This window comes from Onychomys torridus, chromosome 2 (assembly GCF_903995425.1).
Source record: "Onychomys torridus chromosome 2, mOncTor1.1, whole genome shotgun sequence".
Taxonomy (NCBI): Eukaryota; Metazoa; Chordata; class Mammalia; order Rodentia; family Cricetidae; genus Onychomys; species Onychomys torridus.
In genome coordinates, this window is record NC_050444.1 from 64,735,573 (window position 1) to 64,754,396 (window position 18,824).

General features: G+C 44.9%; 1 protein-coding gene across 2 annotated transcripts in view; it reads right to left on the reverse strand.

The window, feature by feature from the left end:
* Gne (glucosamine (UDP-N-acetyl)-2-epimerase/N-acetylmannosamine kinase) overlaps nucleotides 1–5,643 on the reverse strand; it is a 32,039-nt gene extending 26,396 nt beyond the window's left edge. Inside the window, exon 1 of one of the 2 annotated variants that reach the window (XM_036178745.1) lies at nucleotides 5,313–5,643. The gene's annotated coding sequence lies outside the window, so the exon portion shown is untranslated. The remainder of the gene's footprint in view (nucleotides 1–5,312) is intronic. The other variant, XM_036178746.1, reaches the window with a different exon arrangement.
* Between the last annotated feature and the right edge of the window lie 13,181 nt (nucleotides 5,644–18,824).

The following is an 18,824-nucleotide window of genomic DNA, read 5'->3' on the forward strand; positions in this document are numbered from 1 at the left end:
TAAATAAATATCAGCATTAGCTTAAAGGTACTTACTAAAAACTTAAAAAAAAAACAAAAAACAAAAAAAAAAAAACTTGGTATACTCAACCAGTGAGCCCAACAAAGTAGACTGTAGAAATTTGGGTAGAAAAGCTCTATCTGGGTAACTCCCTCATTTTACAAAAAGGGAGACACTGGTCTAGAGAGAGAAAATTACTTCCCCAAGATTCAAGATCACATCTTCGAAGAGCATGTCTTTGCCCTCACACGACACGCTCCCTTGGGAAGACAAAGGTGCTCAGAGGGAAGCTCTGCCTCTAAGACCTGGTCTGCACCTACGTGCTGAGCCTCAAAGTCGGCTCCAAATGCTCACCGACAGACAGCTCTGCTATGCGTCCCCAAGGCCCCTGAAAGCCAGTGTCCCAAGCTGAACTCTGTTTCTCCGTGTTGTCCCCTGACTCAGCACTAGGACTCATCCAAAGGCTGCTCTCTTCCTGCTTCCGCTCCTCCCTAGTACTTCCTAAGGCCGCCAATTCACCCTGGAGCTTGCCTCCTCTCGACCCCACCAGCACTTCGCTTAGATGAGTCTCCTCCGCCTTGGGTCTGAGGTAGTGGTCAAAGTGGTGTGCCTGTCTCTGTCCTGCCCTTCTCCCAGAGACTTTCAGAGTGACGCTTACAAGTTCATAGGTCTGACTGTCACGCCAACCAGCATACCTCATATGGGATAAAATGCAAATTGCTAATCTGGACCTCATCCCATTTTTTTAAACCACGTCTCTCCGACGGTTCCTCGTGTCAAAGATTCAGCACATCAAAATGCCTCTGGTCCCGAGCGGCTCTGCGCCAGCCTCAGAACTAAGCACCTGCACCACAACGTCCTTCCTCTCTTGTCCAGACTCCCCCGCTCAGGCTTCAAACCAGCCAAGTGTCGCCTTCTGGAAAGGCTTCACCTAAGCCCCAGGGCCTTCTCACCCCATCCCTCGTAGACGCCACCTCCCTTTCAGCACTGTGGCCCTGCCACATACATGAAAACACTTTAACTCCTCGATATTTGGAACTTGAACTATGAACCCAACATGTGATGGGAGCAGTGCTGTCCCCCACCCCCACTCCCACCCCTGAGGCTTAGTCTTCTGATGTGGGTACACTTCAGAGTGGGTTCTCATGACGAGGCCCACTCTGAAAGCATAATACCCAGAAGAGGCTAATCCTACCCAATGAGAAGCTCTGGACCTGTCAGATGAGCAGTCTGCCAAGAGTCTAGAGCGCTACCTAATTGTGAGAGACAGAACTGTTCTTCCAAAATGGCTGTCCTCAGGGTTCCTGACATAGCCCTCCCTCCACTGACCAGATGGGAGCTGACTAAATTGTTGTGACATTTAATTTGCTGGGTGAGGCAAAGCAAACAGCTGGAGTTGGTCCATTTATTTTACGTGGAATGAACGGTAAACGTTCCACCTGGTGGTGCTTTGTGTTTGCCAGGTTCCTGAGCGACTGTCCTAACTAACCCGTTAGCCAGCTGTATAAATTATGAAAGCACAAGGTTCTTTTTCTCTTTTTAAGTCAAAGCTTTTTAGGAAAATAAAGTAGCTCTTAAAACCTTTTCAAGAGGAGTAGTTCTTGAATTTTAAAAATTAATTATTTCATACTGGACACCTTTAATCCCAGCACTTGGAGGCAGAGGCAGCTGGATCTCTGTGAGTTCCAGGCCAGTCAGACTTCCATGGTAAGACTCTGTCCCAATAAATAAGCAGGTAAATAAGTAAACACACAAATTCACGCTTGGGTGGTATATCCACATGGCTTCAAATGAAAAAGCCACAGCACACCTCAGAATAAGAAGTCTGCCAGGCTCTTCTCTCAGCCATACAGCAGTTCTCCACAGCTCACAGGACAGCTCTGCTTTCCTTTCCTTTCTTTGCCATCTCCTCGCCTCCCCTGGTCCCCTTCATTTGTTATTTGGGCTTATTTGTGTTTTCTTGTTTGTTCTTTTTGTTTCTTTTTTCTTTTGAGATAGCCCTGGCTGGCCTGCCCTGGCACTCATTACCTAAGCCTCCAACCCATGGCATCCCACCTGTCTAAGCATCCAAAGTGCTGGAATTACAGGCATGCACCATCCCCCTATATAAATACATATAATCGACAGGACGCAATTGGTAACATTTTACAAGCTGTTGCTGCATTTTTTTACTTTTAAAATATTTATTGTTATGTTTCTGAATTAAATAGGAACACGAAAAAATTTAAAGGCAATGAAAATATCAAACCAACTGCAAGGTATCAGCTTTTCAAATAAATGAAGGGTTATAAGAGCCTTGAAAATAAAACACTGACTGAATAAGAACTTACTGAGTCGTTAGTCTTTGTAGCCACTGCACAGAAAACTGAGGTCAGTACCGAGCTGAGAAATGCCTCATTTCTGATTTTAGGAACCAACATTATGGAAGGTGACCCCAGAACATAACAAACCCCAACCATTTTGCTTTCAGAAATAGGAGCAACAGAAATCAGAAACTTTAACAAACTATCTGTTATTTGTTCTGGATAAAATATTCCCAGAAGCACTTTTTTTTTTGGTTTTTGGGTTTTTGTTTTTGTTTTGTTTTTTCTTCGAGACAGGGTTTCTCTGTAAAGCCTTGTGCCTTTTTGGAACTCACTCTGTAGACCAGGCTGGCCTGGAACTCACAGAGATCTGCCTGGCTCTGCCTCCCGAGTGCTGGGATTACAGGCGTGCGCCACCACAGCCCGGCTCAGAGGTACTTTTTTAAAACCCATTTTTTGTATTTTTACTTATTATGTATACAGTGTTCTGCCTGCATGCATGCCAGAAGAGGGCATTATATCTCAACATAGATGGTTGTGAGCCACCATGTGGTTGTTGGGAATTGAACTCAGGAACTCTGGAAGAGTAGCCAGTACTTTTAACCTCTGAGTCATCTCTCCAGCCTTGTTTTGTGTATTTTTGAGACAGAGTCTCTATACATCTCTAACTGTCCTGGGATTTTCTCTGCAGACCAGGCTGGCCTTGAACTCACTGAGATCGGCTTGCCTTTGCTTCCTGAGTGCTGGGTTTAAAGACTGGCTAAAGACTGGCACCACTAAAGACACATTTTTATACTGAAGATAGTGACCAGCATCTTCATCATTAATATAGGATGAGTAATGTGACAAAATGGACTTAAACTACTTAGAGGGAATTTGTTTCATAAGCACAATGTAAAACAAGATAAAATTTGCTTCTTTACCTAGTGGAATATTAGGCAAAAATTAAAATTAATCAAAAGTTGTCAGTGCACCGGGCGGTGATGGCGCACGCCTGTAATCCCAGCACTCGGGAGGCAGAGGCAGGTGGACCTCTGTGTGTTCGAGGCCAGCCTGGGCTACAGAGCTAGTCCAGGACAGGCTCCAAAAAGCTAAAGAGAAACCTTGTCTCGAAAAACAAAACAAAAAAAAGTTGTCAGTGCATACTATGTATCTCCATGCAAAAGTCTGAGGCCCCAAACATTGCAAAATGCAAACGGTTTTGAGCAATGGAGCCAGTGGAAGGGCTGGCTGCGGTAGAAGTGGAGTCAAAGGACTCACTCCAGCATCAGTCCTCCAAGCTGAAGGAGAGTTAGAACACACAGACTAGGAGCGAAGGAGCATGCTTCTGTAAGACTGCTGGGAGATGGGGGGCACCACAGGAACACCGCGGCAAACATCCAAACACACACAGCAGGAAGGAAAGGCTGCCAGGGCTGAACACTGGATCAGCGGAGCAGACCATAAGAGAAACGGGAGGCCGGGGTGGGGGGTGGGGGAACACTGGACTAGGCCCTCTGGAAACGGAAGAAGATTGTTTGGCTTAAACACTTTGGGGGACACCCAGGCAGGGGGATCGGGATCTGTCCCTGGTCTATGGGCAGGCTTCTGGAGACTGGTGCCTGTGTTGTGACGCCTTGCACAGCCTTGGACCTGCCTGGGCTCAGTGTGCCGGGCTCTGATGACTACTCCCCATGGGAGACCTCGATTTGGGGGATGTGGGGATGCCGGGCGGCTTGGGAAAGAAGGCTGGGGCTTGGGAGGAGGGGGGAATCTGTGGATAGTATGTGGAGTGAGTAGAAAATTTCTTATAAAGAAAAATGAAAAATTAAATAAAATAAAATGCCCAACCCAGAGCCCACCTGCAAGGACTTCCAAATCTGGGGCCCATCTCATCCCACCGGGAGCTGTCACCTTGCTTCAACAGAGCTTTTTACTTGGCTTTCTCTGCCAATTCTTTGCCTGCCTCACCAAACAATCTCACTAACTCCCTGTTACACTTTCACCTTGTTAGAGACAGGCTCTCTGTTGTCTTCCCGCCCTCTCCCAGGATCCCAACGTATCGGATTGCTGGGATTATAGCCGCTGGAATTATACAACTGATTTTACCCGGTTCTGAGGACCCAAACTCAGGTCAAGTTTTCAGCTTTTACACCCTCCACCAACCACCACCAGCCATCTCCCCGGCTCCAAGAAATGGTAATGCCCCATACCACATTCAACTCAACCGTGCTTTACACATGCGGCAAAAGGTAGTAAATGTCCCAAACACGAGAAAGTGCTTTCTGTAAGAACGCTTGTGCAAGTATTAACCAGCAGAGGAAACCATAGTAAAGTAAACATTGCTAAGCGCTTTCAGCCAGGACTGTGCTAACAGAGCGTTATAAGTATCATTATTCCATCCTCTCTCATTCATTCCACTGCGACACTGAGGTAAAGAAGAAAAAAAAAAATCCTCTTGCTCTAAATCACAGTTAAATATAGTTAATGACTGACAGAACCACTAAGGTCACTGCCCCACACACCCTCTGCCTGTTGTGTACACTCCACAAACATCTACGAATGCCAGCCTTTCTGGAGAACTTGACGCACATCCTCCTTTCACGCAGAGCAGATGGAACTCGCCGCAATAAAATGGGCTGCAGAGTTCTCAGAACCCCGCTGCCCCGCTATAATTCGGTGTGGCATTCCTTCCAGAGCCCCTACAGTTGGGCTAAACCATTATCTTTACGGTTAAACTGTACCCCCGCCACTCCCCTCCTATCTGAGGAGCAAAGCCTAACCCTGTGCTCTAACGATTTTACAAGCTTGTTCAGGGATGGATACAAACGTCTATTAAATTCCCAAGGAGGCCAAGAGTCCAGATGGTCAGTGTTGGGTGGGTCTCCGAGATCGTTTCCCAGAGCAAACCCTCTCCACCCGGGGCAGCGGCGGCCCAGCAGCTCTCTCTCGCCTCCGCCCCGGGACCCAGGGCTGCGCTGCCCGCTGCCCGCTGCCCGCGGGGATGGGCTGGAGCCTGGCCAGGCCTACCTCTGCACGCCCCGGTCCCCATTCACCCGCACGCTGAGCTTGACAGCTCCGGGGTCCCCCGTCGGAGTCCTGCACCCGGCGGGAGAGGCGCCCTGCCGCGCAGACCCGGGGCGCACAGTGCAAGGCCCACAGCCGCAGCGGGAGATGTCGGAGAGCAGCACGATGCTCGTGAGTCACCGACTGACTCGTGGCCCTCACGGGGTTGGTTCCCTCCGGCGCCACCTCAGCACTGAGCGTTCCTCTAGCCGGCCTGTGCAGGCCCGGACAAGCGCACCCCGTGGCTTCCGCGACTCCCGCCGCTCGATGACTCGGCGCTCCACCTGGCCGCGGCGCCGGCAGACGTCCCCCTGCGCCCCCATTCCCGCCGAGCGCCGAACGGTCGATCGCCCCGCCCACAGCCCCGCCCCCTCCTCGGCGTGTTTCTTTTAGCCCGGGGCGGCTGCAGGGAGCGCCTTCCGCTGTCTTGTTGGCTCCGGCAGTAGCTGGCGTCCACTAGGTTTGCTAATCGCAGTTCTCGCCTGGGGGTGTTCTCTCCGCTGGCGAAGCCCACAGCGAAGCCCGAGTTTTCCCACGAGATGGTTGTTTCAGCCTCGCACTCAGGCTGAGAGTCATCCCATGGACCGGGCACCAAGGCAATGCTGTATACCTATTTCCAAAGTGGTCTCTGGAATTAAGACTTGCCAAGCCTGCCAGCAGGCTCTGGTGGGGTGCCGAGGGAGAAGACGCATACTAGCCGAGCGTAACAGTCTACTATGAGTCTCCGACCACTCCAGGGAACTAAGCAATTCTGTTACCGAATTTGGGCGTCATTGCTTGGGCCCTGAGAAGCCAGGTTCAGCCACCTATCCTCCATAAGTCGAGAACAGCCGAATCAATAGCACAAAAATTAATTCAATGAGGCCATATTGGGAAGAGAAACAAACAGATCCAAAGATACGCTCCTCCCGTTTTGGAAGCCCTAAACTGAGGTTAAAATACACAGAGCTGGAGATGTGCACATCTAAGTGGTCCAGGCCATGCTCTAGTCCTGTCTATCGTTGTCTGGATTTCAACCTCCCCAGTAAAGTGTCCCGTGTGAAGTCTGCTTCCAGCACCAGGATTCAGCCTTGTCCTTCTCCCAGCATGAAATTTCTTGGGGAAATTCCAGTTTGGGCTCCATTATTTCAATAGTATGATAGAATGAGGGACAGAGATGTCTCTAGAATATCTTCATCTCTGCCAGACTGTTGGCAGCTCCAAGACCCAGGAAGGGGAAGAGGGGCCTGTGCAGCTAGCTCCTGACGAAATGCTGGCTTTCTTTTTAAAGATTTTATTTTATTTTTAGTGTGTGTTTGGGGTATGTGCACATCAGAGTGCAGGTGATCATGGAGTCCAGAAGAGGGGATCTGATACCCCGGGGCTGGAGTTACAGGCAACCGTACCCCTTGACATGGTGACATTGGCCACAACCTGTTCAGGAGAATGAGGAGCTAGACAGTAGTCTGAGCAATATAGCTGCTACGTCCATGTCTCAAACAAGAAACCAGTCATCACCAGTGAAACATTTAAAGCTATTTTTTAGTTTTTCGACACTGTACGCCAGCTAGCTGAAGCTGGCATGGGATTTCACTGTGTAGTCCAGAATGGTCTTAAATTCACGACAGTCCTCCTGCCTCAGCTTCTAGATGCTGTGACTAGAGACTTTATCCACCAGCCTGACTAAGTGATGCCATTTAAACAATCTAGCAGTCCTTGGGGGTTTCTTGCTATAAAGCTAATGGCAAACCGCATCAAGCTTTTGCAGCTTGTAGTCTATTCAGTGAAGGATGAAGCTCTGGTTTGCACGGTATTTATGCAGACTTGTTGGATCCAGCACGGGTCACATCATCCTGAAAGTACAGTGAGTGGTTTTGTACACAGAGGTGCCATCAAGTACCTTCCTTCCTGAGATCAGAGTAATCCTGTGTTTGTAGGTTAACCAAGTCGCCATCCATGTTTCTAACACATTTCAGATCACGTCTTTTCCACATACCACTTGGGCTTCTTGGTGGAGAATGGATTAGCTGAAAATCAAGAATTGGCGCCAGTGAAACTGGACTGAAGTAGACAAATAAATAATTTATTTGGATATAAGACTGATGAAACTTATGATTGATTAGTTAAAAGAAATGAATAAAGAATGACTTCCAGGTTTCTAATTTTAGTAATTGGCTGGATGGTGGCACTCAATGGGATGACTAAGGCTAGGATGATGAGCAGGTTTGGGAAGGAAATACAAAAGCTTTCATTTGGAGTATGATATATTCGAGAGTCACAGGCAGCTACCAAGTAGCAAATAAGAGGTATTAATCTGGACATAAACTCAGAATCCTCCAGACAAGAAATGGCTTACTAGTTCCTACCATTGCTGAAACAAAGTGCTACAAGTTATTGGCTGACAACAATATACATTCCTTATCCTATACTTCTGGAGGTCAAGAGTTAGCACAGACTTCCAGGGACTAAAATCCAGGTGGTAACAGGGAAAGAATTCATTCCTTGTCTTTTCCATGTGGAGACGGACAACATTCCTTGGCTTGTAAGCACTCACAGAAAGTCTTTTCCTGTCTGGGACTCTCCTGCTTTCCTTCCACTTAAAGAGACTCTTAGAACAGTAAGGTTGAGCCTCCCCAGTGGTCCAAGGTTAGCTTCCTGGCACAAAATACTTGATCACATCTGCAAAATCTGTCTCCAAAGAAGAGATAAGACATTTCAAAGGAGCCATTATGCTGCCTGCCATGGAAGATGTTCAAGAGAGGCATCTGGCTTCTAAAGTTACACGCCACATCACTACGTAGCCAGTGTAGAAAGTGAAAACAAACTAACTTCAAAAACAATGTTTAGCTGGGCATGGTGGCCCAGGCTGTAATCTTAGCATTTGAGGGCTGAGGCAGGATGGTTGCCATGAATTTGATGTCAATCTGGGATATAGGAGAGACCCTGCCTTATGAAACAAAATAGTGCTTGACAGGCAAGATGGTTCAGCAGGTAAATAAAGGCACTTGCCACCAAGCCTGAGGGCCTAAGTCTGATTCTCAAGACCCACATGGTGGTGGAAAGATAAAATCCACTCCCAAGGATTGTTCTCCAAACTCCATGTGTACACTGTGACATGTGCACATACATAAAATAGATGTAATAAAAAAAATTTAAAAATAAAATGTTTAATGCTTATTTTATCATGAAATCTAGAAATGAAAATCAGAAACAAAAAGAGGGCATAACAGATACTGAGGAAATTCAAACAATCATCAGGTACACATTAAAAACCTGTATTCCACAAAATTAGAAAATCTAAAAGAAATAGATAATTTTCTCAATAGATACCACTTACCAACATTAAATCAAGATCAGATAAACAGTTTAAACAGACCTATAACCCTTAAGGGAAAAGACTTTATTAAAAGTCTCCCAATTTAAAAAAAAAAAAAAAAAAAACTGCCCAGGGCCAGATGGTTTTAGCTCAGAATTCTACCAGACTTTCAAAGAAGAGCTAATGCCAATACTCTTCAAATCATTTCACAAATTAGAAACAGAAAGAACATTGGCAAATTCATTTTATAAGACCACAATCACCCTGATACACAAACCACACAAACTTTCAACAAAGAAAAAGAATTGCAAATCAGTTTCCCTTATAAACAGATGCAAAAATACTCAATAAAATGCTTACAAACCAAATCCAAGAACACATCAAAAAGATCATCCATCCCCATCAAGTAGGCTTCATGCTAGAGATGCAGGAATGGTTCCACATATGAAAATCAGTCAATGTGATCCACCATACAAACTGAAAGAAAAAAAAAAAAAACCCACATGATCATCTCATTTGATGATGAAAAGGCCTTTTCATTATCAAGGCCTTTGACAAAATCCAATGCCCCTTCATGAGAAAAGTCTTAGAGATTAGGCATAAAAGGGACATACCTAAACATAATGAAGTCAATTTACAGCAAGCTGATAGCCGACATTAAATTAAATGGAGAGGAAACTCAAAGCAATTCCACTAAAATCAAGAACAAGACAAGGCTGTCTACTCTCTCCATATCTATTCAATATAGTACTTGAAGTCTTAGCTAGAGCAATAAGACAACTGAAGGAGATCAAGGGGATACATACTGGGAAGGAAGAAAAGTATCATTTTTTTGCAGATGACATGATAGTATACATAAGTGACCCCAAAAATTCTACCAGGGAACTCCTACAGCTGATACACACCTTTAGTGAAGTGGCTGGATACAAGATTAACTAAAATATATATATATCAATAGCCCTCCTGTAAACAAATGACAAATAGCTACAAATAATATAAAATATCTTGGAATAACTCTAACTAAGTAAGTGAAAGACCTGTATGACAAAAACTTCAAGTCTTTGAAAAAAGAAATTGAAGAGGGTATGAGAAGACAAAAAGATCTCCCATGTTCATGGATTGGTGTGATTAACATAGTAAAAATGGCCATTCTACCAAAAGCAATCTACAGATTCAATGCAATCCTTATCAAAATTCCAACACAATTCTTTACAGACATTGAAAGGACAATACTCAACTTCATATGGAAAAACAAAAAACCCAAGATAGCTAAAACAATCCTGTACAATAAAAGAACTTCCCAAGTAATTACCATCCCATATTTCAGACCATACTACAAAGCTATAGTAATAAAAACAGCATGGTATGCTGTGGGATGTTCTGTATGTCAAATGTGTTGCTCTGATTGGGTAAAATAAATAAAGTGCTGATTGGCCAGTAGCCAGGCAGGAAGTATAGGGTTGGGGAGACAAGGGAGAAGAGAATTCGGGGAACAGGAAGGCAGAGGGAGAGACATGGTGAGCTGCCACCATGAAAAAAAAGATGTAAGGTACTGGTAAGCCACGAGCCATGTGGCAAGTTATAGATGAATAGAAATGGGTTAATTTAAGATAGAAGAAATAGATAACAAGAATCCTGCCACGGCCATACAGTTTATAAATAATATAAGCATCTAAGTGATTATTTTATACATGGGGTATGGGACCACGGGGGCTTGGTTACACCTGGAGAGAAGATCTCCAACTACAATGGTATTAGCATAAAAACAGACAGGTTGATCAATGAAGGCCCAGACATAAATCCACACATACCCATGGACACCTGGTTTTGATAAAGAAGCCAGAAATACACAATAGAAAAAAGAAAGCATCTTCAACAAATGGTGTTGGTCTAACTGGATGTCTACATGTCGAAGACTGCAAATAGATCCATATCACCTTGCACAAAACTCAAGTCCAAGTAGATCAAAGACCTCAACATAAAACCAGAGACACTGAAACTAATAGAAGAGAAAGTGGGAAATAGACATTGGCAAGAGGACCACTTCCTGAACAGAACACTGATAGTAAAGGCACTAATCAATAATCAATAATAGCCGGGCAGTGGTGGCACGCGCCTGTAATTCCAGCCCTCAGAAGGCAGAGGCAGGTGGATCTCTGTGAGTTTGAGGCCAGTTTGAGGTCTACAGAGCTAGTCCAGGACAGGCTCCCAAGCTACAGAGAAACCTTGTCTTGAAAAAAACAAAAACAACAACAACAACAAAAAAAAACAATAATAAATGAGACCTCATGAAACTGAAAAGCTCCTATAAGGCAAAGGACACTATCAATGGGATAAAAATACAGCTTACAGATGGGAAAAGATTTTCTTCAACTCCACATCTGACAGAGGGCTAATATACAAAACATATAAAGAACTCAAGAAACTAGACATCAACAAATCAAATAATCCAAACAAAATGTGTACAAATCTAAACAGAGAATTATCAGCAGAAGAATCTCAAATGGCTGAGAAACACTTAAAGAAATGTTCAACATCCTTAGCCATCAGGGAAATGCAAGTCAAAACAACTATGAGATTCCTTCTTACACCTGTCATAATGGCTAAGATCAAAACCACAAGTGACAGATCATTCTGGTGAGGATGTGGAGCAAGGGAAACACTCCTCCATTGCTGCTAGGAGTGCAAATTTGTATGGCCACTTTGTAAATCAATATGGCAGTTTCTCAGAAAATTGGGAATCAATCTACCTCAAGATCCAGCTACCACTCCTGGGCATATACCCAAAGGACATTCCATCCTACCACAAGGACACTTGCTCAATTATGTTCATAGCATCTTGATTCATAATAATCAGAAACTAGAAACAACTAGATGTCTCCAACCAAAGAATGGATAAAGAAAATGTGGTACATTTACACAATGGAGTATTATTACTCAGTTGTTAAAAACAATGACATCATGAAATTTGCAGGCAAATGGATGGAACTAGAAAAAAAATTCTGAATGAGGTGACCAAGACCCAGAAAGACACACATGGTATGTACTTACTTATAAGTGGGTATTAGCTGTAAAGTAAAGGATAATCATGTACAATCCACAGACCCAGACAGGCTAAGTAACAAGAAGGGTTCAAGGTGGGACATATGGATCTCCCTGGGAAGGGGAAATAGAATAGATTTTTCAGGTGGAGCAGGAGTGGGTGGGAATGGGAACAGGAAGGATGTAGAGGGATGGAGGGAGCGAGTACTGGGATAGATGACTGAAATTGGGGAGCACTTAGTGGGATGTAGAACCCTAGTACAGTATAAAGTCCCTGGAATCTATGTGAGTGTCTCTAGCAAAGATTCCTAGTAATAGGGGTGGGGTACAGAGCCCGAACCAGCCATCTTCTATAACCAGGCAAGGCTTCCAGCAGCGGGCCTGGGACATCAACCCAGCCACAAAACCTTTGACCTACAATCTGTCCTGCCTGGAAGATGTGTTGGGGTACTGGGGGTGGAGAACTTGTTGGGGTGGCTGACCAATGACTGGTCCAATTTCAGGTCCATGCCATGAGAGAGAGTCCATGCCAAATACTGCCTGGATAGCCAGGAATCAGAGGCTGGACAGCCCAGAGACCCAGGATAAAAATCAAATATAACTGCCAAAATAAAAGAAAAGGTCAATGAAATGATTCCTAATGATATTCTGCTATACTCAGAGATCTGTGTCATCAGAGAGGTGTCATCCAGCAACTGATGGGAGCAGATGCAGAGACCCATAGCCAAGCACTGGGCAGAGACAGAGGAAGCCTCCAGAAGAGGGGAGAAAGAGTTGTAGGAACCAGAGGAGTGGAGGACACCATGAGAACGTGGCCCACAGAATCAACTAAGCAGAGCTCATAGGAGTTCACAGAGACTGAATTGACAATCATGGACCCTGTCAGAGCTAGGTCCTCTGCATAGGCATTATGGTTGTGTAGCTTGGTGTTCTTGTGGGTCTCCTAACAGTGGGAGTGGCATGTGTCTCTGACTCTTTTGCCTGCTCTGGGGACCCTTTTTCTCCTACTGGGTTGCCTTGCCCAGCCTTTATATGAGGGGTTGTGCCTAGTTTTCGTGTAACTTGTTATGATGTGGTCAGTTGATATCCCTGGAGGCTTGCTCTTTTTTTTTTTTAAGGGAAATGGAGGAGGAGTGGATCTGGAGGAGAGGGGGGTGGGAGTGCTGGGAGGGGTGGGGGGGGAGGGAAAACTCCAGTCAGGATATAATGTATGAGAAAAGAATAAAACAACATTTAATGTTTATTTTATTTATCATGAAATCCAGATGCTACTGGCATAATGTACAACTTCAAATTGCACACTTAATATGCATGTACTTAATATTCATGTTTTTAATATGAATGCACTTTTTGTATGTATGTTACATAGACATATGCTTCCATGATATTAATATTAGTATTGTATTTAGAGCAAGGTTAATTTACACCTGTAAAACTAGCACATTCAGTTCAAGGTTATCCTTAGGTACATAATGAATTTGAGGCCAACGGGGTTACATGAGACCCTGTCTTTAAAAAAAGAAAGAGAAAGGAAAAAGAAGAAGAAAGGCCGTATGCAGGGGGATAATGTAAATGTAAACACACTTTTAACATCACAGACTGTGGATGTAGCTCAGTGGTGGAGAGCTTGCCTAGCATGTGTGAGGAGCTAGGTTCAATCCCAACTCTGAAAAAAAAAATACATTTTTAGACTCTGTACATACTTAAGTACAAAAAAATTGTAAGGTTTTGTTTTTGTTTTTGTTTTTGTTTTTGTTTTTTTTGGTTGGTTTGTTTTCACTTAATCAATGTTAAAAATCTTATGTTTCTATAGGTAGGCAGTTAGTGAGGTGTTTGTGGAGTAACATTATGTTCACATAACATTATGTGAAATGACCTCATCTTTTGAATAGTTGGGGTTCAGAGCCGCACAAGGCCCTTCCAGGGTGTTGTCTCTTGGTGTTTGCAGATCCTTTTCCTCTGTGCAGACGAAAGTGCCCTCAGGACTTCAGCTGCTTCTCTAGTCAAGAGTGTGAACTGGCATACCCAAAGTCTTCCCAAATCTACCATTTGTTTGCTTTCACCCGACTCTAATCTAAGAACGTGCGGTTTATGATGTCATAAGATCTTTCTACAGCTGACCCACCAGCTGCAGCATAAGTGAAAACACAAACAGTGAAGAATATCGAGCCTCCCCCCAGAAGGCCAGCCATTCCTATGGGTCCCTGACAGGTACTTAGCTGGCCATTTTGGCAAGGCTTCTGACCATGGACTTCTTTTGTTCTCTTATTTGGTGAGTTAATTATTATGAAGTACTCCCCTGCTCTGTATTCTACCCATTGTAGGAGTAACTGCTTGTTATCTATATCCAGGGCTCATAACAACCTCCATGCGTTCGTCTTAGTGCGCCTATTTAATTTATTTATTGTTTTGGTTTTTGAGACAGGGTTTCTCTACTTTTCTGACTGTCCTGGAACTCACTCTGTAGGCCAGGCTGGCCTCAAACTCACAGGGATCCACTTGCCTCTGGCTCCCGAGTGCTGGGCTTAAAGGCACATGTCACAAAGCCCTGCAGACGTCTTCTGTACATAAACAGACTAGAAGCCCAGAAACTTGGTAACATAGCAAGTTGGAGGTCACCTTGGACTGTGTGAGACACTGCTGGGCATGTGCTTATCTAGCATGCATGACATCCTAGGTTCAACGTTTGATATCATATAAAACTTGACAGTGCCTGCCTGTAATTCCAGTATTCAACAGGTCAAGGCAGGAGGTTCAGAAGTTCAAGGTCATCCTCAGATATGAAATACATGATACTCAGTCCTTATTAAAAAAATAATAATAAAAGGAACATAAGGAAAAAAAAAGGAACAACAACAACAAAGCAGTTGGAGGTTTATCTTAGCTCACAGTAGTTGCCTGGGCTCAATGCCTAGCATTATGCAAGAGGTGTCAGGGGGGTGAGATCAGCTTGGCAAAGCTCTTACATGTGTGTGTAAGCATTTGCAGGCCAGAGGTCAACCCTGGGTATTGTTCCTAGGAAAGTTCATCCTTTGATTGTTTGTTTTGGAGACAGGGTCTCTCCTTGGTCCACAGCTCACTGATTAAGTCAGGTTGGCTAGTCAGCAGTCCCCAGAGATTCACCCATCTCTACCTCCCCAGCACTGCAATGATAGGCTTGTGCCACAGAACTCAACACTGAGGGTGATGGTATTGAATTTTCATTTACTTATTTACCTAACATAATTTTTATTGATTCATTGGGAATTTTACATCATACACCCCAATCCCACACATCTCCCAATCCTTCCATTTCCCCCCTCCACCCATGTAACCTTCCCCCAAAAGAAAATCAAGAAAAAATTAAAAACTTGAAAAACAAGTCTTGCTAGCCTCTCTGGGCATGTGGTCTATCAACCACAGTGCTGTGGACATCGCTCCTGTATCCTGTGAATGTGTGTTGCTCTGATTTGGTTGATAAATAAAATGCTGATTGGCCAGTAGCAAGGCAGGAAGTATAGTATAGGCGGGATAAGCAGAGAGGAGAATTCTGGGAACAGGAAAGCTGAGTCAGGAGTCACCAGCCAGACACAGAGGAAGCAAGATGTGAAGGCAGAACTGAGAAAAGGTACCAAGTCACGTGGCTAAACATAGATAAGAATTATAGGTTAGTTTAAATATAAGAGCTAGTCAGTGGTAGGCCTGAGCTAATGACTGAGCAGTTTTAATTAATATAAATCTCAGTGTGTTTACTTGGGTCCAAGTGACTACAGAACTGGCAGGTGAGAGAGATTTGTCCTCACCATTGGCCAGGTGGGACACTGGGAAACTCCAGCTACACCGAAGCCTTCTCTCACACCCATCACAGCTGTTGAGTCTCCAGTTCCAATGTGCATTTACCATTCTGTTCCTCTCCCTTGCCCGTCTCTCCATCATATAGCCGTTTGTCAGAGTGGTATTGGAATCTGCGTTGTGGCACTCGGTACACCCTTTTGCCCAAACAGCTTTACTTACAAATGTTCGTGACAATGAGTCATTAGTCTGGTTCACGGCTTCTGCAACACCATTAATACCCTCACAGAAATTTCTCTCAGCTATCCCACTGTTGCTCTGAATCATGGAGATCCTGTGGCTATGGTTCAGCAGGACCAGTCCCTTCAATGTGCTCTAGCAGCTCATAGATGGGGTAGATGCTGGATGGGCCAACTCAAGGCCCTGGATATGGACCTGGGTACTAGCTGAGTTGATTAGCCCACCAGCTCCCCTGTGTCCATGCCACTGGGGTCAGCTCTTCTGTGCTGCCTAGGCAAGGGACAGGGCCAGCTCTCCTTTACCCACACCTCTGCCTCTGCACTTCAGAGGGGCAGGACTTTAGGCAGCAGAACAGACTGTAGACATATGCATGGCTTTTGGTGGTAACACTAGCCATCAACATCAACACAGACCCCAACTGCAGTAGGGCCACAGATCCAGACATGACCCTCAGCAGCAGCTTGGGCCCAGACATTAACATGGCCTCAGATGGCAGCGTAGGTCACCACATCAATATGGCCACCTGTAACAGCACAGCCTACAGACATCCACATGGCTTCAGGGAGCAGCACAGACCATGGACATCTGAATGGTCTTTAGTAGTAACTCCAGCCATCAACATCAACGCAGACCCTGGCTGTGGTAGGGTCACAGACAGCCCTCGTCAGCAGTCTGGGCCTGGGTATAACTATGTCCTCAGATGGCAGCACAGGCCTCTCACATCAGGCTGTCCCTCACTAGCAGTGCCTATCCAGTTCTGCCTCTCTTCACAGCACACAAACCATCCACTTCTCTTGCTCTCTCTCCCCTCTCTCCACCACAGACTCCAGACTTAGCTTTTTTAATGTAAGCATTAGGTAGCTAACTCATGTCCTCATGCTTGTCAGAAAAGCACTTACTAGCTGAGCTATCTCCTTAGCCTATAAAGCTAGAGCCCTCTCTCCCTTTCTCTTTCCCTCCATATATATAGTATTCACACATATGTGTACATACATGTGTGTGTGTGTGTGTGTGTGTGTGTGTCTGTGTGTGTGTGTGTGCATTGTGTATATTACTGAAATGTTGACAAATAGCTAAATCAAGTGCTGATTTTGCATTTTCCTGAAATGGAAACTGCCATTAAGCTAAAGAAAGAACACATCCTCAGTCCCTACTCAGAAGGTGCCTGTCCACAACTCCTGAGAAGACCTAGCACCAGGGCTGTGCTTAGCAAACACCTCAGTAACGGCTGGGTGGGCTACACTAGCTCTCTGAAGCGTTTAGACAGAAGGAGACAGTGACTGCTAGTTGACGTGAGTGGGAAAGGGGGCATATTAAAATCACTGACACAGATGCTTCATAGGAGGCGGGTAGGTGGAGCATGAGGGGGCATCCCATGCCTGGCTTGTGTAGGATCCCGAACAGCTTCTTGCTTTCAATAGGAAGCTAGGTTTATTTTTCTTCCCTGTTTTCTTGTTTGTTTGTTTGTTTGTTTTGTTTGGATGCAAGTGCTCTACCACCGTGCTACCTTCTGGATCCTGATGCCAGTGTTTTTATCATTACAATAAACCTTTTTCCTCAAAGGCCTGTTTCTTGAAGTCATGCAATCAGAAGATACAACAAAGCTGGGAGTCAGGGAGAAGACCCAGATTCGTTATTTTGGTCCCCAACTCCAACTCACTGATGATGGCTGCCTGGAGAACTCTGTCAAAATAACTGTGGGTCTGAATAAGATGTGACTGGGAACAGTCCTTGTGTGTCGGCTGTGCTGTCTGGACAGGGCCAGGAGAGAGGTGGAGGTGGTGGTATGTTTCCCACCTCTGCTTTGAGTCATGAAGAAGATAGTCAAGGAGTGGGAAAAAATGAGTAATCAGCTGCACATGGTGAATTAGGCCTGTCCGGCATCCCAGCCCTCCAGAGGCCAACCTAGGCTACAGTGAGCTGAAGAGTATCTTGTACTACAGAGCGAGTCCTTGTTTCAAAAGCAAAACAAACAAACAAACAAACAAAGCCCCTGAGTAACCAGTTACCATATTCATCTGAATATTCATATGTAGTTAACAACCTTCACTTTGTTGATCTCACTCATGATACTTTGGATTCACAGGGTGTCTGGAGTGTCTAGGGTAAAGCCTGCTGTACACTCTGGTTTATAATCTCCTCCTGAAGTAGAATAAGGTAGAAAGGATCAATTATTAGACACTGACTTGTTGGTATATTTAGTGAACCCCTTAAAACACTGCTTGTAGAGCCTCTTGCCAAGCATGACTTGGATTGCTAGCTGGAACAGAATGACACGGAGGAGTAGCTGAAACAATGCGTCATTCTCAGAACAACCTGACTGATCTTGCTGTCTCACCTCCCTGCCGTCAGGGTATAAAAGGAGAACACATACTGGACCCAGCACTGGGGCCTTCAGGAGCTGTCCTGGCTTCGGCCCACCTGTGACACCGCCTCTCTTCCACTCTCATGGTGTTGGAGTGCTTACTCTTGAAAGGTTCCTGCAGCATTCAGAGTGGAGAATGGCTCCTTTTGCACTAAGTGGCCTTATACAGCTGCATTACACAGGGAGCATTTTCCCCCAGGAAAAACCATAAGAATTAAGATCACATTGTCTAACCACCATTTAGCCTACTCCCAGGAATTCCAAGTCAGTGAGAGACTGCCTCAAAACAAAACAGAACAATGTGAACAGAACTTGAGGAACCTGAGAGTGACCTCTGACCTCTACACAGCTGCACACAATGTGCAAGTGGGCCTGCATATACGTAATATACATATGCACTCACACATATAAATACACACACACACACACACACACACACACACACATGATTACATTGGCTAAAAGAATACAGAAACACACTAAAATATCAACTTTAGTGTGAGATTAAAAGACAGGCTGGCGGGGCTGGCTCAGAGGTTATGAACACTGGCTGCTCTTCCAGAGGTCCTGAGTTGAATTCCCAGCAACCACATGGTGGCTCACAACCATCTGTGATGAGATCTGGCGCCCTCTTCTGGCCTGTAGACATACATGCAGACAGAACACGGTATATGTAATAAATAAATCTTTAAAAAAAAAAAAGACGGGGGCAAAAAGACTGGTTAAGGTATTCATAACTGCAAGAGGAGCCTTGCTAAACTCA